This window comes from Stenella coeruleoalba, assembly GCF_951394435.1.
Source record: "Stenella coeruleoalba genome assembly, chromosome: 6".
Lineage (NCBI taxonomy): Eukaryota > Metazoa > Chordata > Mammalia > Artiodactyla > Delphinidae > Stenella > Stenella coeruleoalba.
This window is the reverse complement of record NC_137151.1, coordinates 122,062,006-122,085,133: the sequence shown is the minus strand read 5'-3', so window position 1 is coordinate 122,085,133 and position 23,128 is coordinate 122,062,006.

The following is a 23,128-nucleotide window of genomic DNA, read 5'->3' as shown; positions in this document are numbered from 1 at the left end:
AATATCTTTACACACATTTTTTTTAAACATCTTTATTGGAGTATAATTGCTTTACAATGGTGTGTTAGTTTCTGCTTTATAACAAAGTGAATCAGTTATACATATACATATGTTCCCATATCTCTTCCTTCTTGCGTCTCCCTCCCTCCCACCCTCCCTATCCCACCCCTCTAGGTGGTCACGAAGCAAGGAGCTGATCTCCCTGTGCTATGCGGCTGCTTCCCACTAGCTACCTATTTTACATTTGGTAGTGTATATATGTCCATGCCACTCTCTCACTTTTTACCAGCTTCCCCTTCCCCCTCCCCATATCTCCAAGTCCATTCTCTAGTAGGTCTGTGTCTTTATTCTCATCTTGCCCCTAGGTTCTTCATGACCTTTTTTTTTTTTTTTTAGATTCCATATATATGTGTTAGCATATGGTATTTGTTTTTCTCTTTCTGACTTACTTCACTCTGTATGACAAACTCTAGGTCCATCCACCTCACTACAAATAACTCAATTTCGTTTCTTTTTATGGCTGAATAATATTCCATTGTATATATGTGCCACATCTTCTTTATCCATTCATCTGTTGATGGACACTTAGGTTGCTTCCATGTCCTGGATATTGTAAATAGAGCTGCAATGAACATTTTGGTACATGACTCTGTTTGAATTATGGTTTTCTCAGGGTATATGCCCAGTAGCAGGATTGCTGGGTCATATGGTAGTTCTATTTTTAGTTTTTTAGGGAACCTCCATACTGTTCTCCATAGTGGCTATATCAATTTACATCCCCACCAACAGTGCAAGAGTGTTCCCTTTTCTCCACACCCTCACCAGCATTTATTGTTTGTAGATTTTTTGATGATGCACACATATTTTTAATATATATATATACACACACATATATATGTATATTATATATACATACACATTCTGTTTCTCTGGAGAACTCTTGTTTTGTTTTGCTTTGTTTTTTATTGGAGTAGAGTTGCTTTACAATATTGTATTAGTTTCTACTGTACAGCAAAGTGAATCAGTTATGCATATACATATATCCACTCTTTTTTAGATTTCCTTCCCATTTAGGTCACCACAGAGCACTGAGTAGAGTTCCCTGTGCTATACAGCAGGTTCTCATTAGTTATCTATTTTATACATAGTAGTGTATATATGTCAATCCCAATCTCTCAATTCGTCCCACCCCCCTCCCCCCCTTGGTAAACATAAGTTTGTTCTCTACATCTGTAACTCTATTTCTGCTTTGCAAATAAGTTCATCTATCCCTTTTTTCTAGATTCCACATATAAACGATATTAAATGATATTTGTTTCTCTCTTTCTGACTTACTTCACTCTGTATGACAATCTCTAGGTCCATCCACATCTCTGCAAATGGCACCATTTCTTTCCTTTTTATGGCTGAGAAACATTCAATTGTATATATGTACCACATCTTCTTTATCCATTCCTCTGTTGATGGACATTTAGGTTGCTTCCATGTCCTGGCTATTGTAAATAATGCTGCAGTGAACATTGGGGTGCAGGCATCTTTTCGAATCATGGTTTTCTACCGATATATGCCTAGGAGTGGGATTGCTGGGTCATAAGATAGCTCTATTTTTAGTTTTCTAAGGAACCTCCATACTGTTGGAGAACTCTTATTTGGAAATGGGGTATTTGCAGATGACCAGTTTAAGATGAAGCCATTAGGGTGGCTACCCAATTGATATCCATTGGTATTCAATATGAGTAGTATCCTTACAAAATGGAATAAATTTGGTACAGAGGGAAGACAGACAGGTACAGAGGGAAGATGATGTGAAGACACAGGGAAAATATCATCTAAAAGCCAAGGAACTCCTGAGGCTGTAAGAACACAGGAGAAGCCTGAAATAAACTCTCCCTCACAGCCCTCAGAAGGCATCAACCCTGCCAGCAGCTAGATGTAGAACTTCTGACCCCTGGAACTGTGAGACAGTAAATTTCTGTTGTTTAAACTAGCCAGTATATATGCTACTTCATTATGGAACCCTAGCAAACTAATCCGTACATCTGATTCAGTCGTGGCATCTACTCTTTAAAAGACTTGAACTGGCAGAGCTGGGGGAGGGGGAAAGTCACATGGACCAAGCAGAAAGGATGCCCTCTTGAGTTGCATGATATGGTAAATTGCTGGTCCCTAGAGCTGCCTGGATTCCAGCAAGTAAATCTTTAAAATACACCCCAGGTCCCCTTCTTATGGTGACCTGGGTGGATCACCTTTCTTGTGCCAGGAATACTTGGTTCCCAGTGTCTGTCTTGCCCAGTGCTTAGGACGGTGCCTGGCACGTGGCCATGTCCCACAAGTGCGCACTGAATGAGGTTAAGGTGCAGAGGCATGGCTGGAGAGAGTGTGCATCGTGGCGACCACACTCAGTCCCTGGAGAGGAGGAAGGCTTTGCCCAGAAGTGGGATCTTGCAGGAAGTCATGAGAATCAGGGTCCTGACCCTCTTGATTGGAGGACGTGCTGGACTAGACTGGCGACATTCCCGAGAAGTCTGCTCAGTAAGAAAAGCAAAGTGTGAGTCATTCTGAGGGAGGACATCCAGAGGGGTCCAGCATCCCATTCAGTGATGTGAGGAGCAAGCCCCCAGACAGACACCAGAGCTGATTTTCATATGCCCTCCTGCAAATCTCATTCTTGTCCTCAGACCCTCTGCTGGCATCCCAGTTCAGCCTTAAGGGATTCAGAGTCATCACAAGCTCAGCTCAGTTCAGAGCTCGGCTTCACTGGACTCTGCAGCCCAATCCCTTTCCTCCCGGACTCCTGGCTGAGTCCATCAGAAATACAGGTCAATAAGGGGTCCAGCTGAACCTCAAAATAGATGTGTACAGAACGAGGTGCTGTTCTAACACAGCACCTCAAAGATCTAAATATTTTGGTTGCTCTGACAGAGAACAGGGAAAATGGGAATAGTCCCAAATGTTTTAAGACAGCCCATGGGAGCCCCAGCAGTAACTACGGGAGACTTTGAGGGCAGAGGTCCAGGGCTTAGTTTGGCCAGTACTTCCCACAGCCAATGATGGATAAGTATTGATGCTATGGTACCCACCTGTCCACCTGCAGCCTGGTAAGCACTGGGGAAGTTTATATATTCTACATATACAGGAGGTAGGGAGCTGTAGAGTCTTATACTGGACTGTACTTTCTACAGCAGATGCTGTGCTCTCTCCAACAGCCTTCTCTGAACCACCTTTGCAGGATTAACCAACATTCTCATGCCTTTTGCAAAACAGACTCAAAGTAACCTGTAGCCTGAAGCCAATGGGCTGCGCTCTGATAAACCCCTCAAGCTTCTTTATGCCAGGTGCATTCATTGTTATAATTATGTGATTTAAATAAATACTACATGAACCTATGAAATATGAATGCCTAAGGAAAGAACTATGGCTTCAATGAAAACCCAGATGAATGTTCTGGAAAGACTGGATCAGATGAGTCTTTTTTAAACATGTTTTTGAAAAAGTGTGACCAAGAGAAGAGTGAAAGTTTAGGGGATGGATTGGTGATTGTACAAACCTAGGATTCGACGGTCATCCTGCTTTCTAAGTATTCTGAAGTTTTTGCTCCATGAGAAATCATCTCTGAAAAAAAATTTTCTCTTGCAAGAAAAATGATGCAGAACCCCAATAAAGAGATCTCATTCAAAGAACAGAATTTGGTCCTCAGACCAAGAGTAGCCAAGAAATTATATTTATATATCTTTTAAGTTAGAGTAAAATATTCTGTAACTGTGATCCCTTAACACACTTTGTTTCACTATCAGCTACTCCCCTGAATACATCAGATAAGAGGACTTAACTTCTCTGTATTACTGTTAAAATAAGGAACTAGTCTCTCTGCCAAGACCTGCTCTTTATCAGGTCCCAGGACCAGGAGAGGGGCTGCATTCAGAAAAAAACGGCAGGTGCTCCAGAACATGCCACTGCTTGGAAGCTGTTTGGCCTTTGATCTTAGAAATTCCTCCCAAGAAAGTTAGCATGACTCCTCACCTTCAGAAGTTCTAGGGAGCTGTGACTTAGGAATGCTGACCTCCTGGGTGGAATTAGAATGGAATGCTGTCAAATTTCTGGTGCGCTGGAAAAGATACTACAAAAAAGTACATGCTCATCCTACCTTATCACAACTCACCCTAGAAGTTTCTCTTCTGCCCCAGGAGAGAAGCCACAAAAGCCGGTCACATTTGTCACCCTTGCTGGTGGCCTGGGAGGGCTGCTATTCCGGGCAGAGTCCCACAGGGGTTCTTCCAGAGAGGGTCAGCCTGAGCCCTGTTAATCATTGTTGACAATGTCTGTGCTGTTGGGTATTGCTGAGATTAAAACCTAGTGGGCGTTATGGTCTCTGCACGTGTGGAATTGACAGTGTTAGCAACTGCAACACACACACATTCAAAAACGTGTGCTCTGAAACCCCAGGTGACATGCATTTCCTGACACACCATGACCTTCCCTCCTCCTTGCCTTTGTGTCCGCTGCCATTTCTTTTCAGAGTGGAAACCACCCCCCTTCCCCAGCACCCCAACACTCAGACCACCCATCCTCTCCAGAGTTCCAGTGTTGTTCAAGAGCTCACTGATGTGAGGGGAAGGCATCTCTCAATAACCCTAATGGGTATCTCAGTTGCCAACAGAGGTCTGAAAAGATTTAAGCAATTACAGAGGAAGCTGGATTCTTCAAACAAACGCGAGTGGCAAAAATTTGCCCACAAAAAGTTTTAAGGTGTTTAAAAAGCTAAGTCATGCTTAATTATGCGTTTCGCTCAATATATTTCCTGAATATAAAGATGACATGAAACATAAAAGTCAACGATAATACATACGCACGAATTCAATATTCGTATTGTTCACGCGTTACTGACGTGGAGACACTAACAGGCCCTGGATTGTCTGAAGTGCCCACTATTGTGAATTTCTTTGGGGAGGATAATCAGGAAACTTTTCAAGTATCCATTTTTATAATATAAATACCTCGGGGCTGATGAATATTTCAACTTTCATCAGTCACTGGGATATCAGAATCAATCTGTCAGTCAGATCTGTTGGAATGTAGGAAACCTGCAATGCAGAAGAGCAAAGTTTGCCTGCAGGAAAACTCTCATGGAGCAGGACCCTTCGGCCAGCAGTCTCCCTCCTTCCTTTCCTTCCTTTCTTTCTGTCCTATTTTCTTTCTTTTTCTTTTATATTAATTTTTATTTTCTATTGGAGTATAGTTGATTTACAATGTTGTGTTACTTTCAGGTGTACAGCCAAGTGATTTCGTTATACATATACACATATCCATTCTTTTTCAGGTTCTTTTCCCATATAGGTCATTACAGAACATTAAGTAGAGTTCCCTGTGCTGTACAGTAGGTCCTTGTGGATTATCTGTTTTATATATAGTAGTGTGTATATGTTAATCGCAAACTCCTTTAAAGTTTTATTATTTCTTGCCTCATACTTATTTTTATGAACATTGCTCCAAAAGACAGAGGGCTTGGTCCACCTGCTGTCCCTAGCGGAGGAAACACATTGTCCTCTCTGAGCAAAAGCTGCCCGGGGTCCTCAGAAAATCTGGGGAAAACAAAGAATAAAGCTAGACACAAACGCGGAAGAATAAAGATAAGTAGGGGGATGCTCAGACAGGGAACCAGTTCCTCATGTGAGCAATTTCAGAAGGAAAGCATGAACCAGCCCCTCGCTGCCCTCCCCCCTACCCCGGCTAACAGCCCTGCCCCTTCTTCCCCCTGCTGGAGTCTTCGAGGGCAGAGCCTTACCACGTAAGGCTGGGTAAGTTCCCTGGGGTCTCATCTACCCCTCAGAGAAGCCAGGCGGGGCTTTGGGAGACTTCCAGAACTGTGGGGAATGTTGTATTGTGTAGGGTGTGCTTCTCCCCTCCTCCCCTCCCCTCTCCCCTCTCTTTCTCTCCCCTCCCCCCCTCCCCTTCCAGGGCACTGCCTGATAAGGGTTGGAAACAGACCACAGATCCCCTAGGATTCTGTGCGTTTGCATCCACCACCAATCACAGTACGCGGAAGTTAGAAAACAGCATGGGGGTCACCTTGTCCAACCTCCCAATTTATTTTCACCCTGCAGCCCACACTCCCTGCGTGAGGGAAGCGAATGAAGAATGAACGGATGCGCTTCCTATGTCGGCTGAATTTTCACTCTTGTGCTTAGCGGTCCCACTTCATAATTCCGAGCTGGTAGGCACACGTCCCTGAAACAGTCCTTGGCTAATTGTGCAGACAATTAGCATTTGTTACTTGTCTAAATGAGCCAAGTGGGCAATTGTTTCTGACTGGAGCCGCTGGGAACACAAAGAGTCGCCTGTGTTCCTAATTTCTGGGTGGAATCTGCCAGTGGGTCACTCCTATAGGCAGCGAGCCTAGAGTGCTGCTCTTAGAATCGAGATGCCCTGTCCAGCTGCCCAGATCACCCAGTCACGCCAGACCTGAGATCCAGCAACCTCCTTCCTTTTGGGGATGACAGTGTGCTCCTACAGGTTCCCGGTTCCTGGGGGAGGGGTCCAAGCTGCCCGGCCCACTGTGCCCACCGCCTTGCCCTGGTCTCATCTCGGTAGAGTGGGGACTTTGCTGTGTGCAGGCATCCTGAGCTCCGCCAGGCTCGCCCCATCTCTCGGCATCTGGCCATGCGGGCGCCTCCCACCGGACGTCGCCCGTCGGTGCCGAGATAGGCAGCTGCCCTGGTCCTCCTTGTCAGGTCTGTTCTCAAAGCACCAACTCGACCAGGACCAGAGGTCAGAGGTGCTCTGGCTTTGCAACATGCGGAATAAAACTTGTCGAAGAGCATTTCCTCCCAGTCTCTCCAGCTGTCCTGATGCCCGCAGTGTAGACTGAAGCCCTGTTCCTGGGTCTCCCTACGGGATCTGCCACAATGCAGATCCGATGAGGCGGTGAGCTCAACAGGTCATCTGGAGAAAGCCATTACTGCAAGCCTGCTGCTATTTCTGGGTAAAGTTTGGTAAAGTTACACGCTTTGTGTTGTTTTGTTTTGAAGGATTGCATAGGGTTCAGAATGTACCACGTCCAAATATGCCACTTTGGCACATGGATTATTTGGGGTTAAAGGCAGTGGGAGAAGCAGCAGACACAGGAAAAGCTCTTTACCTCCCCCGTATCAATTTCCCTTTTTGTACAGGAAATTTACATTTAGAAGGAAATTGTCGTTAGTAAGCATACCTGGAAGAGATCTACTTCCAGAGAGAACTCCCTCACCTGAGCCTGTTATCAGCACCTTATCAGTATTTACATCCATTTCCGCCCCTCACCTACCCCCTAGCTGGGCTCCTTTCCAGCGCCCCAACCCCCACATCTCAGCCCTCTTTCTTTCCTCACCTCAGGATGGTGTCTAAGCCTCAGTCACCTGAGAATCGCCTGGAACCTCATATTTACGTGAACCCCATGTTTACATACATATTTAAAGTCATTTATTTTCTCCTGTTCATCTGTCTTGCATCAATTTAATTCTTAGAGCAACCATAACCTCAAAGGATGAAAGGGAGCCTTTCCTCACCTACAGTTTTGAGGAAGCCAAAAATACCAAGTCTTTCTTTATTAAGTAGTTGGATTATTCAGTTCTGCCAGAAATAGAGAAAAGGTTTGCTATGAATAACTTCAAACAACTGAATTATTGTTTTTCTTTTGTTAAAGTTGGCTGGAAGTTGGATGAATCAGGCACATGTGCACGCGCGTGTGTGTAGAGGGTTTTTTTTTTTACATCTTTATTGGAGTATAATTGCTTTACAATGGTGTGTTAGTTTCTGCTTTATAACAAAGTGAATCAGTTATACATATACATATGTTCCCATATCTCTTCCCTCTTTCGTCTCCCTCCCTCCCACCCTCCCTAAAGTGAGGGGGTTTTGCTGCACAGATAACGGCATCATTTTCCTGTGTGTCTAAACCTACTCTTGTGACGTCACCTTGCCCTCCTCTCCGCTCTTGTCTGTAAACTGAATGTGGTGAAGAAGCCAGAAGGGGCGGCTCACTGCGGAGTGTGGGTGTCATTCGTTGTTTGAGTCTATGAACTTGTTTCTTGCATATTCACCTCCTAGAAGTAGTGGAAATGAGAGAAAAGGAGAACACACTTTTGGAAACACCTACTTTGTACCTGCCTCATCTCTGTGTCTCATTTAACTCTCAAAGAGCCTGATAAAAGAAATGTTCATGGGGAATTCCCTGGCAGTCCAGTGGTTGGGACTCCACCCTTTCATTGCTGAGGGCCATGAACTAAGATCCCCCAAGCCACACGGTGCGGCCAAATATAAATAATAAATAAATAAATAAGAAAAAGAAGTGTTCACATATTGAGGTCTGGGGAAGCCATTCTGGCTTATACATGAGTTAACTTGAATCGTGTGCTGACTACAACCTGTCCGTGACCCATTAAACATACATTGTACATCTGCTTTCATTATTAAAGAGAAGGGCACACTGACCAGGGTGAAAAATGTCCCTGTTAAAAATAAAGATCAGGGGATATATGTATATGTATAGCTGATTCACTTTGTTATACAGCAGAAACTAACACACCATTGTAAAGCAATTATACTCCAATAAAGGGGTCAAAAAAATAAATAAAAATAAAGATTAAATGCCTCCCTTCCTGGGATGCCAATGCTGATTCTGTTTCCATGATAAGACTCCCTTCCTAGGTGCCAAGGCCATGCTGACTCACTGAAACCCTGAAGGAATGTATCCCTGACTTACTTAATGCTCTCTGTTCTGACAAGATATAAAACTGTGCTGAAAACCATGGTTCTCTGGAGTTGTCTGAGTGGCTGTCTTCTGGGCTGCAGTCCTCAGTTTGACTCAGTACAACTCTTTTCTATTCTTATTATAGATTGTTTATTGATTATTTTCATCAACAAACCCCTAGATGCAGGTGTGAACATTCTCTGTTTAAAGATGTGGAATTTGAGGAACAGAGAGGTTATTTGTCTAAGATCACAGAGCTGGTAGGCGGTAGATGCAGAAGTTGAATCGAGGCAACTGGATGCTAAATGCAGGAGCTCCTTCTACTCTAAAATACCCCGGATGTCAGAGGACCTTCTAGGTCTCCACCATTCCTGCAGTTCCCAGGGGCTCCGCCTTCATCTCTGCTGCCTAAGTGCCCATGAGTCTGTGTGAGCTGCTTCTGTTTCATCCCTCAGAATCATTGAGGAAAGAGCCGCCCCCGTTAGGTGAGACAACCGTCCACCAAGAATTTTGTGCGTTCGCTTCAGGTGACAGTCAGATTTAGGGATGGGATCTGAACCCACAGTCTCGGCCCTTTCCTTATCTCTCTCTCCCTCTTCCTCCTTAGTCCTTCTGCTGCTCAGCTACCAGGACCTGCCTGCTTCAGGCCCCTTTGCCATGTTGGAGATGGGAACATGCCAGGGGATAAAGATGAGCGATGGGATACAGGGTAGCTGTCTCTCTGTGGGCTCCCAGACAGCCTCAAAAGAGTGAAAATCATCCTGTCTTTTAAGAAGAAACATCTAATGGGCTGTTTGTCCGAATTGCCAAATCTCTTCTCATCTACACCGACCACTACAGCAATAAGGTACTGACCAAGCTTCCTTTCCGGAGACTGTTCTAACTGGAGGTGAACGATTGCTTCATCTGGTGGGGAAATCAGGATGCAATATTTGGGACATAGTTATACTAAAAACAATTGTGTTTATCTGGAGTTCGGATTTAGCTGGACATCCTCTATTTTATCTGGCAATCCTAAAACGGAGGCATAAGAAGGGCAGTTAAATTTCATGGAGCTATTTTTCGTGAAGGGTGGATTTAGAAGCTCAGAACTGGATGGTTTTTCAATGTACAACTGTTTGGCGGGGGGAGTGGTTTCTTAAATCTTTTGAATTCATTTTCCATGAATTAACCATTCTAAAAGTATTGACAATATCGGGTGAGAAGTGTTGCGCTAATTGGAAACATTGCCATCACAATAGCCAAGCATCTTGTGAAGTGAGCCCAGGGAAACTGCATTTTCACAATGCAGTATTAGCATCCATCAAAATGAGAAAAGAGCCCCATACCCAGGAAATGCCCTGCAAAGGCAGAGAGGACAGAAAAGGAAAGGAAAATAACTAAATGGGCACCAGGCTTTTCTGCCTGGAAGCTCTCATCAGCTTTTGGTACCCTTCCCCTCCCCCCAAAAAGCAGGCTTTCTTGCCTCAGCACCCGTGAGAGCGTCACGTGAGGACGTGGACCATCCGCATCAGCTCCTGAAGTGAAAGAGGAAAACAAACAGTCCCTGGGAATATAGACATTGTATAAATGTTTAATGGAGCTGCATTAACAACATCAAGAAGTGCTAATGCTTTGTGGACAAAAGAGTTAAAGCCTGATGCATGGCAGGAATCAGTAAATTAGTAACTCGTGCGAGCTCTCGTGCTTCTGTTTCCAATTTCCTGATGCCAGTAAATGGTGCAGAAGGGATCTTCACTTGCATTTTTCTTGGTGTCCAAAGCTGATGGGTTTTCCCATTCGCTTTATAAAATTCATGCACATTCTTTATTGAAAACGTAGAATGTTCAAAACAAAAACCTTACAAAAGCTAACTTGGAAAATGTTATACATAATCCTGCTTCCCCAAACATTCACTTTTAACCTCAGACACATTTCTTTCTGGTTTTTTAAAGATGCTATTTTGTATAGTGTTCATTTTTTTGTGTTCTGCCCCCCCCCCTTTTTTTTTGCACATTGTTAAAAACTCTTTAAACATTATCTTAGATAGCAACAGCATACTGGAAATGAAGGCAAAGGTGAGATTAACAGAGAACTGTGTAACAGAGGATCCCAAATACTTGCTAGAGGTGAGCCTTAAATGTGCGAAGCCAAGGTGTGAGCCTTACGAGTTTGCAGGATTCATGATGTTCATTAAATAAAATGTAACAAGCTCTTCAGGGGAGAAGTATATCGATACCCCAGGGAGAATTTCCTCCAGGAGTGCTTTTAGGGAGGATCTGTTTATCCCGCAAATAAGCGTGCATAGAAAGGATAGGAAGACACTTTCATCCAAGTTTTATTCTTAGAACATGCCCCATTGTAGGCTGTCATGAGCTCTTGAAGTGAACCTTTCCTACAGTTGCCAAAACATATAAGAAAATTAGCATCATTTTTCTTAGGCTTCTTGTAAATATTCGGTACCCTTTTCTATCCCTACTCTTGGGAATCCAGCTTCTGTGCCTAAAAAATCAGACAGCCACCAGCTCTTAGTGATGCTGTTAAGTTAATTAAACAAGGAAGCTGTTAGACTGATGTGGTTCTGATGCCAAGGCCCCTATGTATGCAAACAAAATCTGAGCCTGTTAATGCCCCAAGGTTGCAAAATCCAAACGTTAAGGACGACCAGACACAAACAGCCAGGTAGGCTTTAAGCCGTAGCCAATAAACAGTTGCCTGGTTTTGCTTCTGCCTTTTTCTGTATAGAAGTTTCTCCCTGGCTTCTGGGGGTGCAGTATTCCCAACAACTTCCTTTTGGGGGCTGCTCCACGCAAATCAATTTTTACTCAGATAAACTCTTACAATTTTTAACACAATAAGTCCCCTACATACGAACCTTCAAGTTGTGAACTTTCAAAGATGTGAACGTGCATTCGCATGTCCAATCATGTTGTTAGTTCACATATCTGTTGTACACTGTCATGTGTGTGTATCCTCTACAAGTGTTTGTGCTCTTGTGTACTTTACTGTACGGTACTGTATAGAGTACAGTAGTACAGTATCTTTATTTCAAACCCAGGATGTCTGGAAGCAAGCAGTTTTCTTTATTTTAGGAGGCATTGTTAGTTTTTGAGGCACATAGAACGTAAAACATAGAACAGTACACAAAGGTTGCAGCAGCCGTTCAGAATGCAATCCAGTGCTACCGTGTCATCTACGATGAGCCCAAAAGAGCTACTACCCAGTCATCACCGGATCGTTTTTTCAAGAGGATGGATAGAATTGAATCCAGCAAGGAACCAGAACCTGTGCCATCAGCGTCAGGCGTGAGTGACATTGCATCTGGCCCTCCGTCTCCTATTGCTGACGACCCTTCAGCTCTACCATCTCCCACTTCCTCTCCTCCAGTCAGTAACTCTTCTTGCCTGTTCACGCGATGCCAGCCCCCATATGCCAGCTGCTGTACTGTACTGCTGTACTTTCAAGGTACTGTACTGTAAGATTAAAAATGTTTTCTTTATTTTTTGTGTTTGTTTTTATGTATTATTTGTGTGAAAAGTATTATAAACCTATTACAGTACAGTACTATATAGCTGATTGTGTTAGCTGGGTACCCAGGCTAAATCTGTTGGACTTACGAACAAAGTGGGCTTACAAGCGCGTTCTTGGGACGGAACTCTTTCGTATGTAGGGGGCTGACTGTATGCCTCAGTTTCTCTTTTAACAGTGCACAAATAGGAATGTAAAAATATGTTCACAAAAGTGTTCTCTATTATTGCCAACATATAAAATAAAAATCACCTCACTGCTTAGCATTAAGCAGGTTGGCTAAGGAAACTACAGAAAATGCAAGCAATGCCCTCAGTAATAGAGTAATAGTAATTATCCAGCCATCAAAAGCAACCATTATGAGGAACATTGATTGATGTTAATTTTTAAAACCTAGATACCAAAGTTTATGGAAACTAGCGTCTAGATTCTATATGCAGATGAAAAGAAAAACTGGAGAAAATGGTTAAGATAATAATAGTCAAAATGATGAGGTTGTGACTGCCCTTCCTCTTTTAGATCCTGGGTTGTCTAAATTGCCTTTCTTGTTTTAAGTCATCCTGGTTTGGTTTGTTTGGTTTGGTACCTCTCGACTATTGGGTCAAAGAGTTAAACTTCCAGGTCCCTTGACAGCCAGCCCAGACTTTTACTCACCCACATCGAGTCTTCTGAGAACCTGACTGATTTTGCCAGTTGCAAAGCACTGTTTGTTCTTGGGCAAATTATAATTACTTAGAAAACCTGTTTGCACAAACCTCACTGTTGCAGCTCATAAAACTGACTCTTGGTCATTCGACATGGAAAAAGTACCAGCCCAGACGGGGCAGAATTGGAAACAAGCTCTCACCTCCGCAGGTCCCCCAGGGATGGGGAGGGTGGTCCCTCCTGCAGCACATGCTCCTTTATGGAGGACCCTGGGGAGGCAGACACACTTAGTGGCAGAGACCTGCCCTCTTTTCTCTCCTCTCTTTGCTACTTGGCTGCACGGTAGGTTGGGACCTCACAGTGGGGTGATGGAAAGTTGGAAGAAGCTGGGAAGAGTGAGGACCATGGTAGGAGAGACTAGACTGGTCGCCGGTCCTGAGGAGGGATGAAAGTCGACAACCCAAATTCATGTATCCAGAAAGAAAGCTGAGCTTGAACTGAACTTGAGTCACCTTTTCGCGCCTGTGGGTAATTCTAGCCTTTGAGGCACAGTCCAGAGGCCGTGGTTTGTGGGAGGAGAGTTGGTGGTCCTAAGTGGTCCTTTACAACATGGAACAGCGTCCCACCCAAAGGCTAGGAATCTAAGGCACAGATCTGGGAACAGAGCCCCGATCAATGAGCACCATGAAGGGTATGGAGAGGAAAAGCAGAGCAGTAGAAAGAGCTAAAACATCAGAGCCCGAGAGGTGGATTCTAACGCCAGCCCCTCGGCCACTGCCATGCGGCAGCCTCCGCACTATTGATCCTCTTCCCCTACGAGCTCATATGGAGGCCCCGTTGGCTTGTGGCTATGCCACCTTGGCTGGGTGATGTCCACTTTCCATCCTACCAGGGAGGCTTGAGGCGGGGCTTGCTTTGGCCAGTGAACTGTGAGCAAAAGTGACAGCCTGCTTGTCCCTAGCTGATGCTTTCAGATCCATGGTCAGGTTTTGTTTTGTTTCTTTCTCTTTTAATGCTTTCTTGCTCGTTCCCTTCACCATGAGAAGACCTTGGCCCCCAGATCAGCTGGGCCCTCAGATCTGGTTGTAGACAAGGGGTAACAGAGCCAGGGCCAGAGCCAGCCCTCTGCCAACATGTAACTCATGCAAGAAACAAAGCTTTGTGGTTATAAGGGACAAATTTGGGGGTTATTTTTATTTATTTATTTTTTTGCCAAAGACTTACCTTTAAGATGCCATCCCCATAACCGGGTTACTTAATCTCTGACAGAGCATTTTATGGGGCTCTTTTCTATGGCTCCTTTGAGGAATGAACAGGTGGATGGTAAGAATGCATTTAGAACAAAGAAATGAAGGAGAAATAAGAACTGTGCTGTCTCCTGGACACTCCGTTCTGGTGATTGAAAGAGGGGCCGGTGGCGAGAGTTTCAACGGCTGCTGTTTTGTTTCCCCCTAAACTGTCATTTCTTTTCTGCCTTGGGAAACATTGATCTAAAAATGAAACTGGTAAAACAATGCATTTTTTTGATGGTTTGGAGAAATGCAATGTTCCCGAGGGAAAAGGCACTCATTGTAGTTGAAATTACCCTCTTTTTGCTAGCCTGACCATGACCTCTCTCGCATGAGAAATTGCACAGTGCTTCCAGGCTTCCCAAACTCAGATTTATTTTTCACAAATAGCTGAGCTAGAAAAAGCTGCTTACGTCCCTGTGTTACTGAAAGTGGGATCCGGCTGCTCGCTGCTCTAAAGCCAATACTGGAGAGGCAAGGTTGGTGGAGAGGAAAGTTTGCTTTATTTCAGAGGCCGGCAACTGGGGGAGGGGATGGACTCACAACTCCCAGACTTCCCTGGTGGCGCAGTGGTTTAGAATCCGCCTGCCAACGCAGGGGACACGGGTTCGAACCCTGGTCCGGGAAGATCCCACATGCCTCGGAGCAACTAAGCCTGTGTGCCACAACTACTGAGCCCGTGAGCCACAACTATTGAAGCCCATGTGCCTAGAGCCCGTGCTCCACAACAAGAGAAGCCACCGCAGTGAGAAGCCCGCGCACCGCGACGAAGAGGAGCCCCCGCTCGCCGCAACTAGAGAAAGCCTGCACGCAGCAACCAGTGCAGCCCAAAATAAATAAACTTATTATAAAAAAAAATGAACAACAGGGAAACAAAGGCCAACTCCCCTTGACAATTGGGGGCAAGAGCTTTTCAAGGGGAGTTTCGGGGATATATAAGGTGGAAGGAGGGGGCTCCGTGCAGAGCAGCACAGTCAGATCTGACCGTCATCCTGAAATTGGCCATGCAGTGACCTGATCAGCGTCGTCTTGATTGTTTTAAGTACAGTTAGTCTTCAGTTCCAGGGTTGGTTTGTTCCCATTTCTTTGAGGCCAGTTCTCGGAATTGTGGCAGCTTATGTCATGGCTACAGTCTAGTCATCATGCAGTTAACTTCTTGCACCTGGTGTGGGTTTCAGTCTCTACAGAACAGCTCAAAGGATGTGGCTCAGAATATTATCTGTAGCCCTTGAGGAAGAACGAAAAGTCCCTGACTTTGCTTAAGGACTGAACTATTACATTTTGTCCTGTTTGACTGCTTTCCTTTGCTTCTGCATTTCCTCATTTCTCTGATTAAATTTATTCTTTGACTAAAGTTTTTCTGCAGACGAAAGGCAGGCGGAAGACATGGGGGTGGGGAGGGACCATAGGGCCCTACTCCATTTCGCCTGGAGCTGCTTCTGTGACGGGCAACTGCAGCTTCCTTTGCCGATGTGGGGCAGAGGCTGGCCCTGGAAGAGCTGGTGCTCTTGACCACAGTGAACCACGATGGTTCCCTCTCCAGCCCCTTCCAGTATTTGACTTTACACCTTCATTACCTCCTGCTTGGACTTGGGAAATTGTCTGAGGGCTGGTCTCTCCAGGCTCCGTTTCTCCCATAGCCTGCTGCTAGAGTCTTCTTCCTAAACCCCAGCCCCACCAGAGTCTTCCTTGGACAGAAATCCTTGGTCCCCATCACCCAGCAACACCTCCACCTCTTTCCCTGGGTCTCAGCAGTTCTCTCCAGCTTTCCTGCCCAGGCAGAAATTCTACCCATCCATTAGGAGCCAGACATTTTCCTGCCTTGCAATCTTCACTAAACCTTTTCTACTCTCTACTTAGAGGTGATTTCTCTCAACCACGAAAGCTATTTAGCACTTCACCTTTATTTTAATAAGTTATAAGATTACTTACAATCATGGTTCAAAATCTGGAAACTAAAGAAAACAAAAATATAACTGCCCCCGTGATAATCCTTGTAAATATTTAGTGTATTTTCCCCCCATAATTGATAAGGACTAAAAAAGAATGCTAATCCTTAGGGTAGCAGAGGTATGAGAAGTAAAAACTATCAGGGAGTTGGATATATACATTGGGCTAGTGGCACATTGGAAGGCAACAGGGATGTAAAAAATTTAAAGAAATCAAAGTTGAAAGATGCCCACATTCTCTGGTCCCGAAATCCTACTCTTTGGCATTCATCCTATAGAAATAATAGCATAAATATGAAAAGGTACTGGTTGGAGAAATCTCACTGCAACATTATTTTTATTTTTTAAATTAATTTATTTATTTTTGGCTGCATTGGGTCTTCGTTGCTGCACGCAGGCTCAGTAGTTGTGGCTCGCAGACTCTAGAGCACGGGCTCAGTAGTTGTGGCATGCACGCTTAGCTGCTCCACAGCATGTGGGATCTTCCTGGACCAGCGCTCAAACCTGTGTCCCCTGTGTTGGCAGGCGGATTCTTAACCACTGTGTCACCAGGGAAGTCCTCATCGCATTACTATTTTTAATTGCAAAAAATTTTGAAAAAAAACCTAAAGGTTAGTTAAATCAATCATCAATGAGATACTATGAAGTTGTTAAGGAGAAGACGAATTGCGGTTTAGAATATATACTGTGGTCCAGTCTGCAGTATCGTGTGTGTGTGTTTTAAAATATGTGTGTTGTTTTACTTACCTAAAGCCAGTTCTAAAGTACTTTGCCTAGATTATTTTCACAAACAGAAAAGATTCCATAGGCATAGACAAATTCTTTGGAATGAAGACTACCAGTGATTAATGGCAGTTATCTCAGAAGGATGAAATTCAGAGACATTCTTTTTCTGATTTGTACGTTCCTGTATTTTACAATACTAAATAAAACAGTACAGTCCCATGCTAGAATAACAATAATAAAAATTCATGACTGGAACTGTTTAAGGGGATACTTTACAGGGTTTTTTAAAAAGACTTAATGAAAAAGTAAATGCCTCTTAGAAAATAAAATTGTATACTTAAAATGTTCAATTAAAACATGGACATAGGACCTGAATAGACATTTTTCTAAAGAAGACATATAGGCCAACAGGCACATGAAAAGCTGCTCATCATCACTAAACACCAGGGACATGCAAATCAAAACCACAGTGAGGTCTCACCTCACACCTGTCAGAATCGCTATAAAAAGACAGCAAATTAGTATTGGCAAGGATGCGGAGAAAAGGGAACCCTAGAGTACTGCTGGTGGGAATGTAAATTTGTGCAGCCATTATGGAAAACAGTAAGGAGATTCCTCCAAAAATTAAAAATAGAGCTACCATATGATATAGCAATTCCACTCCTGGGTATTTATCTGAAGAAAACAAAAATGTGAATTAGAAAAGATATATGCACTCCTGTGTTCATTGCAGCACTATTTACAACAGCCAAGATATGGACACAACCAAAGTGCCCATCAATAGATGAATGGTTAAAGAAAATGTGGTGTATACAATATATACAATGGAATGTTTTTCAGCTGTAAAAAAGGATGGAATCCTGACATTTGCAACAGCATGTATGGGCCGAGAACACCATAGTGAAATAAGTTAGAGAAAGACAAACACTGTATGATTTCTCTTACGTGTGGAATCTAAAAAACTAAGCCAATGAACAAACATAACCAAACAGAAACAGAGTCATAGATACAGAGAACAAATAGGTGGTTGCCAGGAAGAAGGCGAGCTGGGGGAGGACAGAAATAAGTGAGGGAGATTAAGAGCTACAAACTTTTAGCAACAAAATACGTGAGTCATGGGGATACAATGTACAGTGTGGGGAATATAGTCAGTAGTTATGTAATATCTTTGTATGGTGACACGTGACAACTAGACTTATTATGGCGATCATTTAAAAATGTATAGAAATACCAAATTCCTATGTTGTGTACATAGTCTTGTAGGTTAATTATATTTCAAAACAAAGTCATAGAAAAAGAGATGACATTTGTGGCCACCGGAGGCAGGGTTTGGGGGGAGCGGGAACTGGATGAGGTGGTCAAACGGTACAGACTCCCAGTTATAAGATAGATAAGTACCAGGGATGTAACGCACAACATGCTATAGATAATTAACACTGCTGTGTGTTACATAGGAAAGTTGTCTTGAGAGTAGGTCCTAAGAGTTCTCATCACAAGGGAAAAATATCTCTTTATTTCTTTTTTTTAAATAAATGTATTTATTTTTTGTTTATTTACTTGTGGCTGCGTTGGGTCTTCATTGCTCTGCACGAGCTTTTGGCGAGCGGAGGCTACTCTTCGTTGCGGTGCGCGGGCTTCTCATGGCGGTGGCTTCTCTTGTCGTAGAGCACAGGCTCTGGAGGCAGGCTCAGTAGTTGTGGCGCATGGACTTAGTTGCTCTGCGGCATGTGGGATCTTCCCAGACCGGGGCTCGAACCCGTGTCCCCAGCATTGGCAGGCGGATTCTTAACCACGGCGCCACCAGCGGAGCCCTCTATTTCTTTCATGTTAGCTCTATATCAGATGATGGATGTTCACTGAAACTATTATGGTGGTCACTTCATAATGTAAGTCATAAAGTGGTACAAATGAACTTATGTACAAAACAGAAATGGAGTCACAGATGTAGAAAACAAACTTATGGTTACTGGGGGTAAAGCAGGGGGTGGGGGGCAGGGATAAATTGGGAGATTGGGACTGACATATACACACTACTATATATAAATAGATTACTAATAAGGACCTGCTGTATAGCGCAGGGAACTCTCCTCAATACTCTATAATGACCTATACGGGAAAAGAATCTAAAAAAGAGTGTGTGTGTGTGTGTATATATATATATATATATATATATATATATATATATATATATATATATATAACTGATTCACTTTGCTGTATAGCAGAAACTAACACAACATTGTAAATCAGCTATACTCCAATAAAAAATTTTAAAAAGCATTATGCTGTATACCTTATACACTGCTGTACAGTCAATTACACCTCGATAAAACTGAAAGAAAAAAATTGCACCTAGAAGTGAGGGTTAACGCAAGAAGTTAACGAAGTCCTGAGTGCATGTCCTAAACTATTGTGTAAATGCCTCTTGGGTTCAGCTCTGGGAACGCTGTGAATCCTAGTTTCACTCCTCTCTCCAGCAGGGGTCCTGGCCCCTTCCAGGGCTGGGGAGGTGAGCTGGAGCCTGGAAGGTTCCATGCTTGTTCTCTCCTTCCCTGCAGTCTCAGTCCTGCCACACCCTTGAGACAGGGTCCTACTGCCCTAAAGCCGTCAAAGCCCCTTCTAGCCCCTGATGGATCATCTTCACAGAAAGACAAGAATTTGCATCAATTTACTTGAAACATAAATACCAGCGTTCCTCAGTTACCTGCACCCCATGAGGCCGGCGGGAAGGAGTGGCCTGGACCTTCTCAAGATCCAGGCCTTATCACCGATATCTGGGCTTTCTCTCCGTGCTCCATCCTGATCTGCCATTGCCCAGACACCAGCTTTTCAGCAACAGAGACTTCAAAGAACAGAGTCTCACCAGCCGTGCTAGGGAAGCGGGTCTCCTCCACCTAGTGAGTTGCTCAGAGGCTGCCTGGGTTTCTGTGCTGCAAGCCTGGAGCTCTCATCTTGGCCTCCTTAGGGCGTGGGTGGGTAGGGGGTCCGGAGAGGGGCTGCATCTTTCTTGTGAAAGGAAAAGTCCCTTCCAGGTTGAGACGGAGCTTAAAACAAAGTTTTCCATCGCTCAGAAAACCTGAGCATTTGTCCATGAAATGACTTCTCACCCAGGACTGCATATTTAAACCTGCTGACGTTTTCTGATGTGCTTCCTAGACAATAAAAGAAATATAATTTTCACCCGCAATTCTGCAAGAGTGCAGACTGATTATTTTCCGAGGTGGTCTTTCCTGAGTTGCCTCCCACCGCTTGGGACCAGATTCCTTCCTGAACTGTAGGTTGACTCCAAGGACGAAATTCAACATCCATTGCAGACTTTTCCAGATGCTATGGATGGTACAGCTCGTTAGTGCTGTTTCCAGTGTTTGCTAGAACCTAAGCAGAAATGAAGAGGAAGATCACACGTGTCCCCAGGCTTTCCCGGCAGGACCAGAGGCTACAAAATTAATGGCGATTTCTCAAGGGAGTTGATGACATTCCCTTTCAAGTTCCTGGGTCGCTGGGCATTCACAGATGCTAAGTAGGGCTCTGACCCGGCCCTTTGAAGTTTCCAATCCCACAGGTTAGAAAGGCAGTGCGATTTAGGATGGTCAGCAGGGGGGAGAGCAGTAAAGTCGACCTCCCCCTCAAACAAATAAACCAAGCCCAGGGGCTTGGGTAGCTTTTGCACCTGGTGGATCCAAGGGGGGGGGGGGGTCCCAAGGGGCAGAAATTGACACGCTGGCGGGATGGCTAGTATGCCCTGGGATGAGAAGACAATTCTTTGCATAAGGATTAAAGCAATTATTTTTGTTTAAAGCTGCTCTGAAAGAAAAGAGGTTTGGGGGGTGGGCTTTTGGAAGGGGATGGGGGAAGAAACTCTATGCTCATCAAGACTCGGCTATTTCTATCTGCACTTCCTTCCGTAAACGCAGACAGGGATCCTTAATCAAAACTCTGTGGTCTGCTTCTTGCTTTTCTCACTGCAGAGCAGGCTACTCATGTTCTATCATCGCCCTGCCCTTTTAGAATAATAGCAAATTCCTCAAAACTTCTGTCTTCCCAGAGGCGTTCTGTGATCTCCATGCAAACAGATTTAGGATGTTTCTGATACGGGACCTGGGTTAGCACTGTTCGGCTACACGTGGTAGCACTTCAATTTGAAAGTAGTTGTTATTGGGAATCCTTCCAATGAAAAGGAAAAATTAAAAAGCTGAGATGGGGTATATAGCGTAGTCAATCCAACTTCACTTTTAAGGATCCAGGCAGAGAGAGGCAGGGTGCCCAGGGCGCCTGCTTGTTCTCCTGGAAGGGACTTCCTGGGCTCTTCTCTGAGGTCCTGGTCCCTGGACGGGAGCTGCTGTGATGGGTGGACCGAAGCCCCAGCTCTGTCCTGGAGGTAGGGAACCTCCAGGAGCTGGTTTCCTCCGACCTGCTTCCCCTTTCCTGGGCCACAGAATATCTTGGTTATGAAAACAGGTACTAGTTAGGAAAGTTATAAGAAATAGTTTATAATAAAGGTGATTTTAAAAAATGGAGACTTGACTTAGGTTTGGTTTTTATTTCCAGTTCAGAAGCTTATAAATCTGTGACCTCAAAACACCATAAGCCTCAGCTTTCTCAACTGTAAAATGGGTATGTTTTTGAAAAACATTTTTGTTATTGGAGTCTAGTTGCTGTACAATGTTGTGTTAGTTTCTGCTGTACAGCAAAGTGAATCAGTTCTATATATACTATATCCACTCTTTTTTAGCTTCTTTTCCTATACAGGTCATTACAGAGTCCTGAGAAGAGTTCCCTGTGCTGCACAGCAGGTCCTCATTAGTCACCCACTTTATATATGGTAGTGTGTGTATGTCTGTCCCAACCTCCCAGTTTACCCCTGCCCCTCACCCCCGCTTTCTCCCCAGTAACCATGTTTGTTTTCCACATCTGTGACTCTATTTCTGTTTTGTAAAAAAGAAATTCTTTTACACTCGTTTCTCCTCTGGTTGTTGTAAGGGTTAAGTGAGATAAAAGAGTAAACTGTTTTACCCAGTGCCCGTCACATAATAAGTGTTAATAAACGTAAACTACCGTATATGTGCTGCACGAATATTAACGCATCTGACACGGAGTAGGAGCTCAACAAGTGCTTATTTCTATGTGTTTATGAGTAAGATAACGCTCATACTCTTTAGGAAAGGTGCCAGGATCCCCAATCCTCTCTCAGCCATCTTACCAACAAGTTTACACGTAAAGAAGTTCTCTTTGTATTGGGGGGATATTTTTGTATTTCTAACTTATGAATGGATGAAATGATCCTTTCTACTTTTTCTCTTAGGAAGCCAGCATTGAATTTGATGTTATGTTTACTTGCTCTGTCGTTCATACGGCCCCCTGAATAACTGAGGAGTGCTTTGCCTGGTGTCCAGCTGCATCAGCACAGCAGAGCCTGGGGAACCAGTCTACCCTGTGAACACGGCCAGTGGGAGGCGAGACTATACCTCTGGTTGGCAGACTTTCTCAGAGGCACAGAGGCACGGAGGCACGGAGGGAGGGAGGAGAGCCTTCCGTTTCTTTGTTTTGCAGTTACTGTTTGGGGCTGTCTGGAGGCTACAGGGGAGACATTAAGGGTAAAGGAAGCGTCCCTTTATTATAGTTTATTTTAAGCAGCTTCAAGAGCTCTTTATTGTTTCTTTGTTTTGTTTGCTCCCGCCATTTCCAAGCTGCAGGGTCTTTCTTGGGAACAGAAGAGGAGGTTAGCAGACTCCTAAACAGATGAAGGGAGGGTGGAGTTGGTGAGTGGGCAGGGATGCTTTTTCAGAACCAGTGAAAGGAGAGAGGAGGGAAAAAAATAATCGGTGCTATACTTAACGGTGATGCTCGAATTCGTACCTCTGGAAATAAACCATATCACACTTTCTAGGACGAAGCAATCACCTGGATGGGTTTCCTTAAGAAAAAGTTGATTCACAAGACCCACCTCAAGGGGCACTGCTCATTCTGAACACTTGTAAGAATCTGCATTTTAACCTGGGTACGCTGGGAGGCTGGGGCAGAGGCTAAGGCTCACATGATACAATCAGAGACATTCAGGGCTCTGGGCCACCACTGTCATCTGGCCACAGGCAGCTGTTAACTTTTTGTGTGCGACAGTGACTTTGCTCTGGACTCCTAACCCCCTGAGGTCTCTGGGGACTGCTTGCCCTGGTTAAAGGGAGATTGAAGCAAGGACGATAAAAGAGGCGCTGAACCTTTTCGTCCTTCCTGGAAAAATAGCTCCAAGCACTTTGGCAGATGGACTGGCCTGGGATGTTGGGCCTTGG